Source organism: Pseudorca crassidens, chromosome 8 (assembly GCF_039906515.1).
Source record: "Pseudorca crassidens isolate mPseCra1 chromosome 8, mPseCra1.hap1, whole genome shotgun sequence".
NCBI lineage: Eukaryota > Metazoa > Chordata > Mammalia > Artiodactyla > Delphinidae > Pseudorca > Pseudorca crassidens.
Window position 1 is genome coordinate 62251319 of NC_090303.1, and position 13741 is coordinate 62265059.

General features: G+C 38.9%; 1 protein-coding gene across 1 annotated transcript in view; it reads left to right on the forward strand.

Annotated features, from left to right (window-relative positions):
* The first annotated feature begins 222 nt into the window (after window positions 1-222).
* The window catches only part of ITPRID1 (ITPR interacting domain containing 1), a 201258-nt gene continuing 187739 nt past the window's right edge, over window positions 223-13741 (forward strand). The window contains 1 exon segment of the mRNA XM_067745595.1: window positions 223-540. The gene's annotated coding sequence lies outside the window, so the exon portion shown is untranslated.

Here is a 13741-nt window from a genome sequence, read left to right on the forward strand (position 1 = left end):
GTGCTCTGTGTTCTCTTTTCCGTCCTCAGAGCCTCTATCTTAGTTCAAACCGCCCTCAGCTGTCAAATTATCATAACCTTCACTGTACCAGTGTCTGCCTCCCCGCTGGCTTCCAGTCCTGTCCCTGCTCCAATCCAAACGCCTCCTGCCCCTAAAAGGATCCTTACAAAATGCAAATCTAGTCGTATATGTCACCCCTCTGTTTAAAATCTTTCGGTAGCTCCATATTTTTCAGAACAAGATGAAAACTTAGACCTTACATGATCGTGCTTCCCCCGCCTTTTCAGCCCACTTCAGTCCCCACACATTTTTGTGATTCTGACCAGACTCCAAAGGCTGTGACGCTGCACCCCAGGTCTGTGTCTCAGCTGGAAATGCTCCCGCTGCCTCTACCTGCCTCAGCACCTCCGCCTGGTCCTCCCTTCATATTCATCTCTGCTCAATGATTCTGAATGTTCTCGACTGAACCACAAATAAAATCAAAGAAGACTGCCTCTTTCTAAAGGGTTATTTGGTCAAACTCCAGCATGGCACAGAGAGGTGGGTGAAAGTTCTAGGCACAGGTAAGAAAGGAAGTGATATAATTCCCAACTCTTCCTGACTGGGTCTTCACCATGTGTTTTAGCTATTTTATTTAAACTGAATTCTAAGAGCACCAGACCTGTGCATACTGAAATATGTAAAACCTTGGAAGTTTAAGCAGATGCTATGTAAGTGATTCTTGGGTTTTTCACCATTTTAAATGATCTGATACTCTTTATTATAGAGAATGGGACTTGAATGGCTATCTGTAACAAATATGTCTGTGCTCTAGTGAACTAATTAACTGACACAGACATTACCTCCTTAATATTCAATACAATAAGATTTGACATATTTTTCAAGGCACAGAGGAAAATGGACCTGATTTTGGTTGACTAAGGTATCCCAAAGCTAAGTTCCTGTAATTCCGTAGGTTTAAAAATCAATAGGCCTGCAATTTAATTTGCCATCAAAAAAGTGCCTTTTCTCACCAAAAAAGTAAAATTATGCCAGTTCATCCCAAGATTAAATAGGAATATGGTTACTAAAATAACTTGCTTATTATATTTGCCTTGCATAAGAAATTGAAGACCTTTTTTTAAAAAAAATGTATTATATTTATGCAACCAGCTGCATGTCTAATTTATATTGTGGTGACTTAAAACAGAGCATTCTGTATTAAGGTTTATTGTTACTTAAGCTGCTTTCCAGAGGGGTAACCGACACACGCGGAAATAGCCTTCATTTAATGAGCACATTTAAATAGACTCCTCTTCATTGGTGCACTAATAATACCAAATATGTACTGACGCACTCATTCAATTCTATTTCAAAATATTTATTGAACATTTATTATTTTTTGTGCTAGGCATGCTGTGACAATGAACACTCTTCTCAGAGTCCATGTAATGAGCTGATTATCTACCTTCCACGGGGAGAGCTTAGTTCAGACTATCCCTCATGCCCAAGGTATCAGGCAGATACTAGGCAGAAATAGTTTCTGTAGATGACGTTTGGAATAGAATGACCAAGAAAGACCAGTTCTAGGATGAATCATTCACCTCACTCTCAATTTTAAAAGGTGAAACATCATCATCCAGAATGAACAAAATACCAAAAATTTATTTCTTAAATTTTGTACTAAAATATTTTCCTTGATTACTGATTACTGAGAGGTTTTTGTGTGTGTGTGTGTGTGTGTGTGTGCTACCTTAAATTTGACACCCAAGTCTAGTGCCCCATTGTCCTTCCCCTAGTCCCAGTCCGGCCACCAGGCAGACCTCATGGCTGCCTAAACGTTGTGGAAACTGGAATGGCCTCACTCTCCCTGCTCTCCGGGGCTCCTGCTTGAATGTACTTATCTAGGGATAAAGCACTTCATTCCACAATAACAAATTCTAGACTTAAGATGTCAGGGAAAAGATAGAAGGTGATTTTAATTTATACTTCTGAGGAATTGACTAATATCAATTCTTTACAAGGGTCAGCAAAGAATCCAGGTAAACACTCGTGCCCTGCAGGGGGAGAAAATGCATAGGCAGGAAAGTCTGGGGACAACACAGACACATCTGTGTTACAGTCCAGGTTGATCCCAAGTGGTAGAAATGGTGGATCCAGATCTTTTGAGGCAGTGGCTATCGCTGCCATATTTTCCATATAAAGTATAAAGAGTTTTTTTTTCAAGGAGGAGCCATGGACACAGCTTTGTGTTTCCTTCAAAATATAGCTAATTTTAATGGACAAGAACAAAGAAATTTAGAGATGATGGTGAACATCTGTCCATGATTAACCCTGCTTGCACTTAGAAATTAGAGACAATCACACCGTTTTGAAATCATAATATCACCTTCAAGTGAAACTAGTCATTCTCGGAACTTTGTCTCCAAAAAAGAAAAAAAATGCTAGTAGTCAGTTTTAAATTGCCAGGGTTTTGAAATATATTTCTTTATAACCATAATGTTTATATTTTTAAAAATTTGGGTTTGTGATAATTTGTCCCCCTAAAAAAATTAAAAACAAACTATTTCATTTCATTGTCCCCATTTTCTAATCAAGAGAATATTTAAGACAATCCAAGTGTACATTATTTAACCAGTCTAAATATAGAGTATTTTGCAGATTGCCAACAAACACATGAAAGGATGCTCAACATCACTAATAATTAGAGAAATGCAAATCAAAACTAGAATGACATATCACCTCACACCAGTCAGAATGGCCATCATCAAAAAATCTACAAACAATAAATACTGGAGAGGGTGTGGAGAAAAGGGAAGCCTCTTGCACTGTTGGTGGGAATGTAAATTTATACAGCCACTATGGAGAATAATATGGAGGTTCCTTAAAAAACTAAAAATAGAACTACCATACGACCCAGCAATCCCACTACTGGGCATATACCCTGAGAAAACCATAATTCAAAAAGAGTCATGTACCACAATGTTCACTGCAGCTCTGTTTACAATAGCCAGGACATGGAAACAACCTAAGTGTCCATCGACAGATGAATGGATAAAGAAGACATGGCACATATATACAATGGAATAGTACTCAGCCATAAAAAGAAACGAAATTGAGTTATTTGTAGTGAGGTGGATGGACCTAGAGACTGTCATACAGAGTGAAGTAAGTCAGAAAGAGAAAAACAAATACTGTATGCTAACACATATATATGGAATCTAAAAACAAAAAATGGTTCTGAAGAACCTAGGGCAGGACAGGAATAAAGACGCAGACATAGTGAATGGATTTGAGGACATGGGGAGGGGGAAGTGTAAGCTGGGACGAAGTGAGAGAGTGGCATGGACATATATACACTACCAAATGTAAAATAGATAGCTAGTGGGAAGCAGCTGCATAGCACAGGGAGATCAGCTCGGTGCTTTGCGACCACCTAGAGGGGTGGGATAGGGAGGATGGGAGGGAGATGCAAGAGGGAGGGGATATGGGGATATATGTATAGCTGATTCACTTTGTTATACAGCAGAAATTAACACACCATTGTAAAGCAATTATATTCCAATAAAGATGTTAAAATCAATAAATAAATGTAGAGTATTTTAGAGACAATAAAATGATCTGTTTTTCAATAATAGAAGTTCTATATCTTGCAGCCCCTAACATACACATCAGTGTACAACATTGGCAAACTCAGAAACTTTAACATAGAAATCCAAGCTCAGATCTTACCTCAAGATTGAAACCCATTTAAATTCCAAGAATAAGTAGCTGACAGAGATAATTTTCATAGATTAACATTTTTCACCTGGGTTTTATATTTCTGGAAGAAATATACACTGCATTGGTTATGCATTGATCAAACTTTTATTGTGCCAGCTGTACTTCATAGACCTGAAAAAGTGATTCAAGCAAAACAAAAGAGAACATAAAAGCACAACTATAATGGTTTTAAATCCCAAAGAGGCAATTACAAGTTTGATGCCAGTGATGCAGCTGGACTCCATCGGAAAACGAAACACCTTATCCATATTAAGTAGTTATGAAGGCTAGGGCTCTGGATGTAAATAATAAATTTGCACTACAGTCATATTTGTAAAGTACATCCCTTTTAATAAGTGGAAAGAATATGGTAATAAATTTCACACTAATTCATGTGCAAAGGAAAATTTTACAGAGTTCAAATGTGTTAAGGCAGGTAAAAAAACTGAGGTATGAAACAAATAATTATTGAGATAAGACAAATGAAAAAAGATCAGAATCACGTGCACGGGATTGGATTGTAACTCTTTAACCACTTAGAGCTGGGGCAGCCTAATGCAGCTTTTTGTATGCATGATGTTTCTCTGCCTCTCTTTAAAAGTAAAATGAAAGTAAATGGGGCATTGTGTTGCTTCCCAAATTAATCCACAAAAGCCTAGGACAAGACACTTCTAGAACTAATTATTGCATAGCTTAGAATATCTTTCTCTTCCCCAATTTTTAGACATAGGAATGAGAAGAGTAAACAGGATTCCATCCAGTATTAAGCAAGCTGGCTGGGGCTCGTCCAAACTCCCCTCTGAGTGATCCAAAAATGCTCATTAATTCATTAATCTGCCAAACGTTTGGTGTCTATTACATATCAGGCACCAGGGATGCAAAGATCAGAAGGCACTGGACCAAACCTCAAGGCCCCACAGGTTAGTGGAGGAAATAGATGGGGACACAGATATTCCCGGGAAAAAGAAATAATTGCTAAAGTAGAAAAAATTCAGTGTTGTGTTGCAGAGTGAAAGACTACTTATCTCTTTGTCTTACGGAAAGAAGTTCAGACAAAGGCTCAATAGTAGAGCAAAACTTGAGTAGTTTTTTTGTTTGTTTGTTTGTTTGTTTTTGCGGTACGCTGGCCTCTCACTGTTGCGGCCTCTCCCAGCGGCCATGGCTCACGGGCCCAGCCACTCCGCGGCATGTGAGATCCTCCCGGACCGGGGCACGAACCCGTGTCCCCTGCATCGGCAGGCGGACTCTCAACCACTGCACCACCAGGGAAGCCCTAAACTTGAGTAGTTTTAAAGTAATCTTTAAAAAGCTTTTGCTCCAAATCTTGCTGCTTGTAACAAATTGCTGAGGGTTACCCAATGTAAGCCCATTATTCCTCAATGGGCCATTCACAAAAATCAATCCTAATTCTTACCAAGAAGAGTCTGTTGATTACCTATAGAGTAAAAGATAAAATTGGATTCCTTCCTCATATCAAACATAAAGATGGTTTTAGAAATTAAATGCAAGAAGCAAAATGTTAAACATTTAGAAGAAAATATAGGATGACGTTTTATGAAGTTGGAGTAGGAAAAAAATTCTTAATCAATCCTCAAAACAATGCAAGACCGGAAGGAAAAGAGACAATTTTAACAACATTAAAATTGAATTTTTTGGGCTTCTCTGGTGGCGCAGTGGTTGAGAGTCCGCCTGCCAATGCAGGGGACGTGGGTTCGTGCCCTGGTCCGGGAAGATCCCACATGCCGCAGAGCAGCTGGGACCATGAGCCATGGCCACTGAGCCTGCATGTCTGGAGCCTGTGCTCCACAACGGGAGAGGCCACAGCAGTGAGAGGCCTGCGTACCGCAAAAAAAAAAAAAAAAAAATTGAATTTTTCTTTTCATCAAAAAGCAAAAAAAAAAAAAAAAAAGAAATTCTGAGAAGATAACCCACAGACTGGAGAGATATTGCTAACTTGTATAACCAATACAGCATTAGCATCCAGCATATATGACATTTACAAATCAATAAGAAGAAAATTTAAAAGTAGAACAATGAGTAAAGAAATGAAAGAGCAGAGAAACAAGGGAAAAGATGCTCAACCTCTTGAGTTATCAGGATAAATGCAAATAAGAACATAGATTTCATACCTGTCAAACTGGCAAAAAGTCAAAAAAAAACTGAGGATACAAACTATTGGCAAAGATGTAGGATTAAAGAAACTCTCACATACTGCTCATAGGATTGTCAACTTGCACAACTATTTTGAAAGACAAAACAGCAAAATCCAGTAAGGATGAGGATGTGCATACTTTATGAGCCAGTAGTTTCAATTCTCAGTGTATATTCTAGAGAAACTTTTATATATGTACACAGAGCACATGTCCAAAAGGACATAATTTTGAGCCAAAATGTCCATTAAGAGGAGACTAGATAAATAAAATGTGGCATATTCATATAATGAAATACTATATGGCAATGAACATTAATGAACGTGCAAGTTACCGAATGAAAAAGGGAGGTAGTAAAAATGAAAAGAGAAACAAAGCATGAGTATAAAAGAGAAGCTGAACTGGAGCAACCCATGGATTTTTTTGTAATAGAGGATATTGAGGTGGGAGACTGGAGGTTTTTTTGGGTTTTTTTGGTTTTTTTTGCGGTATGCGGGCCTCTCAACGGACTCCCAACCACTGCGCCACCAGGGAAGCCCGGGAGACTGGAGTTTGAATGTCTACATAGGGCTACAGCACATCCAGGGCAGGGAAGAAAGACCAGAGCTCCACATATAAAGCTTCCAGCATCAAAGTCTTCATCATCTGGAAAATCTCCATGTGCTAGTCTGGTGAAGCACAAAAAAGTTTTCTCTGAGAGAGAAGGAAAACATCCTCAAAAACTTGAGATCCTATGCCTGCACCACTGCAGTGAGGAATCCCAAGTGTACCCAAAACATGGTGAGGAAACTCAGTGCTGAGTAATCAACATGAAAGCTATCATTCCAGAGTGAGGACAAAATAATAATAATTTTAGTAAATGGCTCAGTTTGCCACTCAAGGAAAGGAATACTGGACTTTAAAAAGAAGGAAATTGCACCCAGAGAGATCCAGAAGAAGAATGAAATCATGAGAAACAAAAGAGGTAAACCTAAAGAAAAAATGACTGTAAAAGCAAAACAATAACAATAATCACCAAGTGGGGTGTAGGATAGGTAAAAATAAGTTGGAACAAAGCTATGAGATCAGAATAACATGGAAGACTGAGAATGGGAAATTGGATTTAAAGCTTCCCCAAAGCATGCTGCTGTAGGATAAACAGACATATAGATGAACTTCAGACTTCACTCTGTGAAATAGACTCCTTAACTCTGTCCACAACTTACACATAATTCCTTTATTAAGCTCTTGTCAGCTGACTCATTTGAATGGATTGTTTTCTGTCATGACTCATTTTGATACAGAATTGAATATTTACGTTAGAAGTTAAGAAATGTTGTAAACAAATGAACTAAAAGTAAATCCAAAGAAACAGAATAAATGAACTAGTAAAAGGAAGAAAAAAATTGATGTGTGAATATAGGGGTGCAAACTGGTTCCCACATTGCCTCTAAAAGTACCTAGAATTCAACATATTGAGATATGTTCCTGAAAGACATTTTAGTCAGGGCTTTGTGAACAGCTAAGAGCAGAACCTCCTGAGTGAGAAAATCATGGGCATCGGGGCTGGGAAGGAAAGAGAGCCCAGGGAAGGGAACACGATAGATTGATTTTATTATTTCCCTATGTCCAGCCCTGCCAGTTTATACCTAGAATCTGCACAGCCAGCTTTTTTCCCCCTATACATATAAGACAAACATTTGCATGTGCTTTGATTGTCATTTTCAGTTTCTTACAAACTCAGATACACTCCTACAATTGTCTAGTTGCTTCCGAACATCAGGTAGAATGACTGTCCTCTGCTGTCTTACTTAGAATCATTTGGGTCTTGGAATTAAAATTTACAACGTTTCCACTCCATACGGCAGCATCAAACAATGACACCTAATTTCCTATGGCTGTGTTCTTTGTCACTAATTGTCTTGTAAAACTGAAATATTTAAAGAAACATTTCTGTTACGATTGTACACGATTACTCTGTTAAAGTACATATTGCAGGTATGCATGCACTGTGTTAATGCAGATCTTTGGGATTTTTCAGCCTTGAAAAACACCATTTCTTTTTACTTCATACAAAATTTTTGTTAGCCTGAAGCCATGTTACCTCTCCTATCTAACGTGATTGAGACTAGTTTGTGGGAATCAATAGCTGTTAGGGGATTCCATAAGCTTTGAGGCAGAATAAATTATTTTATCATGTCCTCTTCCTTGGATATTCAATTTAAGGGAATGTAGCGGCTTTAAACCTAGGCAAGAGAGAGCCCTGAATCTTGCCCCAAGTACATGGGAACCCCTGTCTGAGCTGCATTACCCCGGAACAAATTTTGTCTACCTGTGAAGAGTTTTATTCTTGGAGAGCAGAACACTCGAGCATAAATCTTGACTCTAATAAACTGGCTGACAAATGTTGCGTGAGGCATTTAATTCTCTGAGCCTCAGTTTTCCTCAAGTGTAATGTGGGGGGTGATTTCCATCCCAAAGAATCATTGATTGACTAAGAAAACTCATGTAAAATCCGGTGCTGGCACAGAGAAGTTGAAATCCACAAGTCATTACTATTCAGAGACTTACCAGGAGGGTCTGTGCAGGGGTCCTCCCAGGAGGAGTTTACACCAACGGAGGAGAGATGTTGGGGGTAGGTTTGAGATTATTGTCCAAGGGCTAACTCTGGCTGCAGTGTGGTGTCCATCACACGGGATGTACTGTAGCCCAAGCCTCGTGACTTCTGCCTAAGTCCCAAGAAGAGCAGTGCAATAAAAACAAGTCAAAAGTGGAACCAGGGGCATTAAGATGCTGCAAGCAGAAGTCAGCATTGTGTTGCAGCCCGTGTATCACATGTGGCACAAGGAGCTGTAGGGCACTGTTCACACTTGGTCTGAGTGATGGCACGAATCATGGGCTTGATGATGAGCTGGGGGAGGCTTTGAGGGACACCTCACTTGAGGAGCTTTGAGGCCCAGTCACAGCAGACATCCCACTGCTGCTTGAGCGGGAGGAAATAGGTATGACTCATGCATGGACTTGCCAGAAGGACCCATCCTCAGAACCAGTGTGGAGGTATCTGAGGCAATGCTCATGTATCCACCAAGAAATGGGAGAGGGTGGAGACAAAAACAATGTGCTCTTTCCAGGCTGGTCTGGCTGTGCGACCCAGGTTATCTTTGCATCCTCGGTGATATCCCACAGAGCTCTTCATTCCAGACATCAAATTCTAGTTCCTCTCTAGTTGGAGAGGAGCGACTATAGCCATCTACGTTTTTCCTTCTCTATATTTGTCTAGGTATCATTTATGCCATTCTTGGAGTTTGATTAACCACATGTCATTTCTTTGGCTTTATTATTAGTTGGATTTTGCCCAACCTTTGTAGTGTATAGAGTGTGGAATATGGCTTTCACACTCGACACCCTTTTCTCTCCTACTCCTCTGACTTTTGCTCCTTGAACCTCTCTATCCAGATGTTCTTGGTTCTCCCTTAATACTTTCTTTTTCCTCCAGCTTTTACTTCTGTTTATTTTATCTCCCACTATTTGCTCTTAACAATGATGTCTTTGCAAGTCTAACGGCATCAATATAAGCAGATTTGTAGATCAACTGTTCACTTCTGTCCCCTGCTGAGGAAGATGTGAAAATCATCCTAACTCTTATTTATTTTTTCATTGTGTTTCCCAAAATGCTTTTCAAATTTTTCACTTTTAATGACATTTTTGTCAGTTAAAATGTTGAACATGTTTTTAGAAAACGATCCTTGGTATTTTTAATACTAAATGATGTTGGAGAACGAGGGAATGAAAAGCACCCACCAAACTGAGCAGGCATTTTGAGACCAAAAATAAGACAGACAGCTCTACATAATCAATGGATCAGTTGATTATAGGGTAACTTACTCATAGGGTGGGATCTGGATCAGGTGGACCACAATCCAGAAGCATTCGCAGCTGCACTCTGCAGTACTGAGGGGCCATTAGGACAATTTTATAGTTAACCTAGGGCCTGGGCCTAGGTACTTGGAAACAAGACATGCATTCCTGAGGCAAGATTTATGAATGGGTAACTAGTCTTGTGGATGACTAACAGAGCATAGAGGCTGCCTGATACTAATGATTATTAAACAATATCTATTAACTACAAAGCCCTGGATGACAGAGAGGTAATTTGCTGTACAGTATAGACCTGGATAGGGTCAGCAGAAGGACAGGAAAAACTTTAAGGGCCCAACACGGTGTTAGTTATGCTAACAGCCATGCAGATGAATTCAGCAGTGTCTTTACCAGGAAGGTGAAATTTGGTGTATCTATAATAACAACCAAAAGGAATTTTTTCTTTTTTTTTGCGGTATGCGGGCCTCTCACTGTTGTGGCCTCTCCCACTGTGGAGCACAGGCTCCAGACGCGCAGGCCCAGCGGCCATGGCTCACGGGCCTAGCCGCTCCGCGGCATGTGGGATCTTCCTGGACCGGGGCACGAACCCATGTCCCCTGTATCGGCAGGCGGACTTTCAACCACTGCGCCACCAGGGAAGCCCCTCCTCTTTTTAAATTTCTACTAGTAGTTAACTATGTTTGTTGAAAAGATATTTTAACCTATGTTTCTCTTATGATAAGATTCAAGTTGGAATGATATCTTTAATATTCCATTATTTAAGAGAAGTAGTTATTAATTCCCAACTTGCCCTTTTCTTATACTTAATCACACCCCTGTTACCTGACCTATATTAATATTTGATATTTAGATCTAGAATATAATATACTTTATTATGCAGTGTATTGGGTTTTAGTATATTCACAAGTTGTACACCCATCGCCACAATCTATGTTAGAACATGGTCATGACTCTAGAAGGAAATATGTAATCATGCATTACATTATTCGCTCTTTCTTTATATTTTTTCTCTTTGAAGAATAATGTTTGATATTTTCATTGTTTTTTAGCCAGATTTTTAGATGTTCTTTAGACTTATTTCTAACTTAACTGGTTGCAATGTTTAAACCCAGTACTTCATAGCCTTTGTTGGCTAGAGATTGAATTCAGCAACATGTAACAGTTGCTTAAACAAGATAGCTATTTGATTTCTTTCATGTAGCAAGAAGTCTAAAGGTAGGGCAATCAGGGGTGGAACAGCAACTTCATAATATCACTGGCTACCCACTTGTGCCATCCCTGGACTGTGGTCTTTTTCCTGTTGCTAGCAAGATGACTGCATTAGGGACAAGAAATAGGAAGAAGGGTTCTAAGAAGAAAGAAGACTGTGCATATATCAGGAGAGCAATACTTTCACAGAAACAACCAGCACACTCTGCCTACATGTCATTGGTCATGTACCTGTGTCTGCCCAGCTGCCCGGGAGACTTGTGGCTTCTAGGTGGAGACAATGCCAACTTTAACACAATTGGGATTCTATTAGTAAATTAGAGAGGGAAAATTGATATTGGATAGGTAGCTATAGTCTTGCCAAGTTCCCCTTTTTTGATCTCTTCCTTGGTGAGTTGAAATATATCACCAAATAATATTTTAAAAATAATACATTTTTTAAATCTGGAACTATATTTCAATGCTTTCACTTTGTGAAAACCCAGCTTTGCCTTGGATCATAAACTTTCGCACTCAAAATCCTGTATTTATTTATTAAAGCTTTATTGAGATATATTTTACATACCATAAAATTCACCCATTTAAGGTGAATAGTATAGTGATTTTTTAGCATATTCATGGATTTGTGCATCCAACACTACAATCTGTTTTAAAACATGTTCATGGTCCAAGGGAAACTCCATTCACATTAGCAGTCACGCCTCATTCCCCTTTCCTCCTGGCCCCTGGCAACCAGGAACCTACTCTCTACCCCTATGGATTTTCCTATTCTAGACATTTCACAAAAATGGAATCTTACAATACATGGCCTTTTGTCACTGGTGTCTTTCATCTAGCAAAATGCTTTCAAGGTTTATCCATGTTGTAGCTTGTATAAGTACTTCATTCCTTTTGTTGCTGAGTAATATTCCGTTGTTTGGATATATCACATCTTGTTTATTCCATACAGTTACCTTACTGTTGATGAATATTTGAATTGTGTCTGCTTTAGGGCCATTATGAATAACGATGCTATGAACCTTCATGTGCAAGTTTCGTTTGGACATATATTTTCATTTCTCTTGGGTATATACCTAAGGAGTGGAATTATTGGCTATTAGGGTGACTCTATGTTTAAATTTTTGAGAAACTGTCAAGCTGCTTTGCAAAGTGCCTGTACCATTTCACATTCCTATCAGCAGAATATGAGAGTTTCAATTCCTTCACATCCTTGTCAACACTTTCTCTTGCCTGTTGTTTTAATTATAGCCACCTAAACAGGTACAAAGTAGAACATCATTGTAGTTTTCTGTTGTATTTCCTTAATGGCTAATAATGTTGAGTGTCTTTTTAAGTGTTTATTGGACATTTGTATCTTTTCTTTGGAGCAATGTCTATTCAGAGCCTTTGCCCATTTTTGATTGGGTTGTCTTTTTATTGTTGAGTTGTAAGAGAGCTGTATATATTTTGGATACAAGTCTCTTGTCAGATATATAATTTGCAGATATTTTATCCTATTCTGTTGTCTTTTCAATTTCTTGATGATGTCATTCGATGCACAAGTTTATCAATTTGATGAAGTTCACTTTGTCTTTTTTGTTCTGTCGCTTAAGCATGTGGTATTGTAACTAGGAAATTACAATAATTTGTCATTATTGCCTAACCCAAGGCGATGAAGATTTGATTCCTTGTTTTCCTTTTAGTTTTATAGTTTTAGCTCTTACATTGAGGTCTATAGTCCATTTTGGGTTAATTTTTGTGTATGGTATTAGGGAGGGGTCCAAGTTCATTCTTTTGCATGTGGATATTCAGCTGTACTAGCATCCATCATTTGTTGAAAAAACTAATCTTTCCCAATTGCATTGTCCGGAACATTTGTTGAAAATCAATTGACCATAAATGGGAGGGTTCATTTCTGGATTCTCAGTTCTATTTCATTGTTATGGAATATGTCTATATGTCTATTGTTACCATTATCATATTATCTCAATTTCTAAGGTTTTATAATAGATTCTGAAATCAGTAAATATGAGTGCTTCAACTTTATTTCTCTTTTTCAAAATTGCTATTCCTAGATTTCTTCTTGCTTATGTCTCTGACTTAAGTGCTTTGTTCCGAGGGACATTTCCCAGAATGAAATGTACCACCATCAGCCTTCCCTCAGGTTCTTTTTCTGCCTTGCAATTTTCAGCACCCATATGGATGTGGGGAGATTGAGACAGGGAGGAGATCGGGATCCATCCTCCAGCCACCTTCCAGAGTACTTCAAGAAGTATAGAAGATGAATGGATGTCTCATCCTTTCACACATGTAGGTCCCACATCTCCAAGTCAGGGAGCAGATTGGTGAGGAGAGACACGAACATTTTTTTCCTTCTTCTTTTTTTTTTTTAATCATGGTCTCCTATGGTTTCGTAAAGTCTCATTTACCGAAGCCTGGGTAGATTCCTCTTAACGTCATTCCACCTTCTGTATAACTGAGGCTGATGTCCAGCCAGCACCCTCCACTATGACCACTGAAGTTGTTTATGGCCAGTGTCTGTCATGTCTGGATGATAAATATTTTTAATAACACTCTGCTTATCACCCATGTCAATTACCCCTAGATACCAAGATGTGATTACTTTTCAGGTTAAGCTTGGCTGGTGTCATGAGCTTTCATCTAAGTTGGATGTGGAGCTGTAAGCCAGCTGCCACTTTGCTTTCGATGTCTCCATTGGATAGGATATGAAATTTGTGGCATAGCTGCAGTTTTTGACGGCAACTGTATAACTTCATTTAATAATCATTTTGATCTTCCCTCTG